The following is a 6,050-nucleotide window of genomic DNA, read 5'->3' on the forward strand; positions in this document are numbered from 1 at the left end:
CTCCTGGTGATGGAGGTACTCATCCAACCAAGCCCTGTGGACTGTGGCAGGCAGCAGACAGAGCATCTCCCTTTCGCTCTCCCCATCCCCTCCTCCATTCCTTGTCCCTATTTCATTCTCTTTAGCCCACTTTCTGTCTCACTATCCCTTTTCCTCTCCCGGTCCCTCCTTTCCACTCTCGGTCTCAGTGTCCTCAGTCCGCCCGTGTTTCTCACTCCTCCGACCCTCCCCGATCCCCCTCTCCCCCGGTCCACGGCTCTCGCCCTGTCACTCCGGCCGGCTCCCCACCGGGCAGTCCCTCCCCGGGGCAACGTTTCCCCCTCTCTCCGTGCCGCCCCCCGGCCTTCCCCCGTCCCGCTGCTCCCGCCCCGTGGTCGCCGCAGCGGCCTCACGCATGCGCAGGGCTACAGCGCCCTCAGCGCGCACGCGGAGTTATGCGCAGGCGCACTACCCCTCTTGCCCTCGGTCCGCGTGCAGCCCCAAGCGCATGCGCACTTCCACCCCGCAGCCAGCCGCAGTACTGCGGGCATACCCACGCGCATGCGCACTGCCTCGCCGCAGGGCTGCGCGCGCAGCCCAGCGCATGCGCACTGCCCGCCCTGCCCTCAGCCGGCGGTGCTGCAGGCCGGCAGATGGCCGGGCGAGTGCCAGGGCTCCCAGTCTGTGCCGAGAACGTGTCCTGCAGCGACCTCCAAAGGGAGAAGGCGTGGAGACCTGTGAAGGAAGGCTTGGAGTCAACCAATCAACCCAAACCAGGGCTGACGCCTGAATACGTGTGTATTTATCTGTCGGTTGGGCAGTGGAAGAGCTATTCCGTAACAACACAGTTCTTGCTAATGATTCATTCTTACACGATATTCTTCATCCTCTCTTCATTTCCCACCCTGTGGGTCTGCTGCTCTGTGCTCAATAAACTGCAAGTACCATGGAGCTGATGCCATCTCTTTAGCATGGGTGGCTACGGTCCTGACTGACTTCTAGTAACAGAGGGGAAGGTGATGAGGCTCAAAAGCTCTTTGAGGAGAGAGGTCAGAACTTAAATGAGCTTGTCTTACCTCTTCTGATTTTCCTCGATTATGCCTGATGTTTTTATGTTATTGCCTCTCTCCCAAAATGGGGTGGAGGGCTCCTCAGTTCCTCACACTGTTTATCTTGATTTTGGTTTTGCTACTGTGTATTCAGGATGTTTCTTATTTGCAGTTCCTTGTGCTTATCTTCTGGCAACATTTATCTACTTGAAAACCTTCCTTCTGAATCTGCACCCATCTTTGCCCCTTTGCTGATTACATGGTTCACATACTTAGCCACAAAATGTGTCTGGCTATGCATTCAGAGTGTTACAAGGTTCTTGGATACTGTTTGCGTTACACTAGTTGAGTATGCTTATACATGCATTTAAAAAAAAAAAAAAGCTAGTATTAATCATATCCTGATGAGCACATTTATAATGCATGGGTAACTCAAACCTTTGCTTTGGTTACACAGCTCCCTGTGTTACAGATGCCTGCATGGCGAGATGCCATGGAGGGTGTGAGACGCAAGGACTCTTGCAGGACGCAGCTGGACCCAAAAGTGCCCAGACTCTGACCCATTTAAAGACGCCCTAGAAAGTTTCATACCTGATGGTGGGGCAGGTGCAACCAGACACACTCTGCAGGACATGTGGCATGTCAGCCGCTGAAACTGCTTGGCATCATTTGCAAGCTGCAAAGAGAGATCTTAGAAGTCTGGGTCCCGTGGTACTTGAGTTACTGGAGGGGACTTGGCGTACAGACTCACAGTGAGTCAGCCACACAATTGTTTTCTGCAACTGAGTCCCATGAAGGCAAGTGGAATCACAGATGTGCTGCTGACAGGGCATCTTCAGCCCAGCCTGCTTCTCACAGCAGGGCCATCCGGAACAATAGGTCTGGACACCATGCTTTTGCCAATGCGAAAGCAATTGTTCCTTGGCTGTGATTGAAACAGCCTGGCTACAGGAAGAAAAGAAAGAAGAAAGAAGAAAGAAGAAAACAAAAAGGAAGAGAAAAGATCTTGAAAGAGGGGTACAGTGGGGAGTATTAGTGGTGGTGGTGGTGGTAGTAGTAGTAAGGTTAAAGTGGAACTTTGGTGATTGGAAGTGGTTCTGCCTAGATTTCTCCTTACAAGGAAGTATGCCAAAGAGACCAAGGGGGCTTTTAGCTCAAAAGAGCAGCTTTTGAGCAGGGACCAGGGAGGAGCTGGGTTTTTTGGGGGGAGCAGAAACTAGAGCAGGTCACTTTTTAAAACTAAGAGATAAGGCAGAATGGACAGGATGCAGCAGAGTCAAGTTTCTGCAGTTTCTTCCTCCAGGCATGCTATGTTATTCCCTCTTTCTCCGGGGGGATGCACTTGATTAAATCACTCTCTTCTATTAAAGGAACATGATGCAGCAAACTAAGTAATGCCAGTACTATCCATCATATGTTAATAAAGCCCAGAGTTCCTGAAGTAGGATCACGGAGAGTGTACATAAGGGAAACTTATCCAGGCAGAAAGTACTATAATAGGTGTTTCAGCTAGTTAATATTTTTCCTACCATCCTTCTGGACTCTCTTTCCACAAAACCTCCCAAGAAATCTAGTTTTGTTTCCATTTTGTACCACATGTGGTTCTGGGATATATTTTCTTCCATCCTATACCACCATCTGACTTGAGCCAAAATTATTGAGGGAGCTCCCTGCAAAGCAGGCACACACATGAACACATTGCAGCTGCAAGTAAGGCTACTTGTTTTAAACATGTGATACAAATTCCCTGGGGAGTTTTAAAGTACTAGTTGCTTGTGGTGTTTATTTTATTTAAGATTGCAGAGTATCAAGCAGAACTTGGACATGCTAGCTGCTGCTTTATGCTCTTCTGAAGAGCTGCAGCCTCACAGAGCTCTGGAAAGCTACATTACAATTTTCTTTCACTAGTAGGTCATGAAGTCCTTGTGACAAACTTGATCCAAAGAGAGGTGTAGATGAAGGTGAAAAGTGGACAACGGGTCTTGAGGCTCTGGGGTTTGAAAGTAAATAAATCTCTATCTCAGAAAGGCATGAGGTGCAAGAAGGTTTTCTGTAGCCCCAAAGTATAATTGCTTTCAACTTTCAACGTGTATCTATCTGTCCTGTTTCCCAAGTCTCTTTGCTCCGGGCTAAAGGTGTTTGAACACAGTGGTCCCAAAAAGGGGCAATGACAGCTGACAGAATGGCTACTCCAGCCATTGTCATAATTTGTTTTTTTCATGATATGTTGCTTCCACTGCCAGCTCCAATTACTGCAATATTTTTATATCTATACAGTTTATACACAGATTTGGGTTTTCTTCTACAGCATTTTCTTTCTTTTGAAGAAACAAAAGGTATCTTCTGCCTTAAAGTTTCCTGGGATTTTTTTTTAACGTTTTGATGACAAGTCTGCTTTTACTTGCTTACAAAGATAGCGCCAATGTTAGTTTTGTTTGGTTTTGGCAGGGGTTACAGTGTCGACAACCTCTACCCTAACTCCAGCCAGGGTGACCCAATCCTGTAGAGGCAGGCCTTCCTGTGCTGGTGTGCAAATACCTGTGGAAGCAATGCGGACTTTGCTGATATGTCCACTGCCCCCTGTGAGAGGTGCAGCATGGGAGTACTGGACACTGACAACTAATTCCACAAAGGATCTCACCTGAGCCTCTCTACAGGTCTCTAATGAGGTGGCTGTACTCACAGGAGCATCCTTGGGGCTGCTTTTCTCCAGTAAAGCCCCTGCCCCTTTTGCCTTCCTGGCACTTACAGCCAAGTCTGGCCAGTACAGGACACAGTAGGCAGGAACTGCTTGGTCTTCAGACTGCAGCATACCTCACCCCCAGGCTCTGTGAACTTGATCTTCCTCTGCCAGCCTCATGCAGTCCCCAGGGGAGGCTGCACGAAGAGGGCAGAGGGAGTTGGCTATTCTGAGGGGCTGCAGGAAGCCTGTAGGGGTATCTCACCAAGCAGAGTTGCTCTAGAGACAGGCAGTGATAGTGTCCTGCAGAAAGCCTTTGGACTGAGCTGCTCCAGGTGCCTTAAGACTGGCTGCTGTGCAAGAGGAACAACCTTTCTTGCAACAGAAGTGTTGTCTTGGCCCCAGCTGTGCACAGGATGGCACAGGATGGCATTCTGCGTATCCCTGCCTGTGTCAGGGGGCTTCTCGAGGATCCACAGCTGTGATGGGAGCAGTTGGCTGACCTTCAGCCAGGACCATTCAACTTTACAGGAGGTTTTCTGCAGTACCAGTTTTCCAGTGACCCCCTACAGACCTATTGTAGAGGCCTCTGCTAGGTTTACTGGGGTCACAGAAGGCTTGTTAAGGCAGCCAGACCACTCCTTTGGGAGGGAGAGGACGTGGACCCGCACCCCAGCATACCAGGCACATGCCTTAACATCAAAATCCCTCTGTCCTGCTAAGATTTCAGCTTCATGCTTTCCATAGGCTTTCCAGAGAAAGACACATCTAAATGTGAGAGACAGATGGGTTATGCAGCCTTGAGGAGAAATGTGTACAGCAGTAAGCTGACTTCAGCTGTGGTGGTAATTACAGACTAGTACAGAAATTTGAGCCTCTTTTGTTCTAAAGACAAAACGTGAAGTTAGCTAAGCCAGCAGAAACAGCTGATGGTGCAAGGCAGGTATTTGTGTGAGCTACCTGGCCCCACTGTTAGCAGTGCCATAATTCCTCTATGGCATGCTGCCAGGGTACAACAAACCGTACAGTGGCGGAGCAACCTGCTCCACTACATATTAGGAATTCAGAATTAGCTTCACACACCTATGTCTGATGCATTAGTAGAGAGAAAAATCTCCCCTTTCAAAGCTCTATATGCTTGGATAAAGATAAGAGTGTCTTACCTGGTGCAAGACAGACTCTCTGACAAGGGCAATGGCAGATTTTGGAGACATTTGCTAGCAGTGTTTCCTCACTACTTTAACCTGTCCTTCAAAATAGAGCTAACTGTAGTTTAACCTACAGCTAATTTCACACTGTCATTTTAATGACAATGTCATTTTAATGACTGTGAACATCATCAGTTTGAGCACAACTTAATGCACATCTGGCAAATATGGAGACCTTTCATTTGTGACCTTTGCTACACGGCAGATCTGATGCACACTTGCATCTGTAAAATACTTTTTAAAGTTTAACATAGTGAGAAAAGATTAATCTTTTCTTAAATCACCCTTTATTAAAAAAGTAAGTATTTGTATATATATAAAATTATAAAGTACCAAGTGCTTCTTGCTTCCCAGTACAGTAGGACTCAGGAGTGGCACATAAATTTGGTGTTAATCTGTTTGATGTATTAGGTCCAGGGCTGCAGAACTGACCCGCTAATTTTGCAAAAGTCAGCTAATCTCATTCCTCTGACAGGTCCAAACTGATGTTGTTTCACCTCAGTTTCAGACTTCCTTCCTGCTCCTCTTGACAAACATCAGTTCTCACTGGTGAGAGCAAGGCTGGAGCTATAGGAACTAGCAGGCTCGCTAGAAGGATGCAGCTAGGTGTTTTACAAAGGGAGAGATTTCCAGTTGCTGATAGGGAAGAGAATTCAGGCACTGAGATAAGCTCCTTTGTACAGTGTTCCTTGGGGAAAGTGCATCCTTTGCTTTGTGACTATCCTGTAGCTGGACTGAACAAAGCCAGTCACAGGTCCAATTTGCATTAAGTTCCCTTAATCAGCAGGTACTCGGATCTCCTTGCAGATGCATGGTATGAAGCATCACCAAGTCCCATCTATCTCTTTTTTTTTTTTTTCCAGACAGAACTGGAAGGTGCTTGTTGATGTTGTTTCTTCCTTGGTCTTCCCCAAAAAGCCCTTATCATCTGCAGAAACTTATGACAGGTCCCTGCATTCTCTTAAGTGGTCACCTTTGCCAGTTCTGCCAACTTCCACCGCACCAGGCACTGCCATGTCATTCCCCAAAAAGTGAGCTCTTAGTGTTCCTGTATGGCAGAGCATCACTTGGCCTGGGGAGGGTACACTACCCTACTCTTACACCAGCAGGTTCGTCGTCTTGTGGAAAACTTAA

This window comes from Platalea leucorodia, assembly GCF_965183815.1.
Source record: "Platalea leucorodia genome assembly, chromosome: Z".
Classification (NCBI taxonomy): Eukaryota; Metazoa; Chordata; class Aves; order Pelecaniformes; family Threskiornithidae; genus Platalea; species Platalea leucorodia.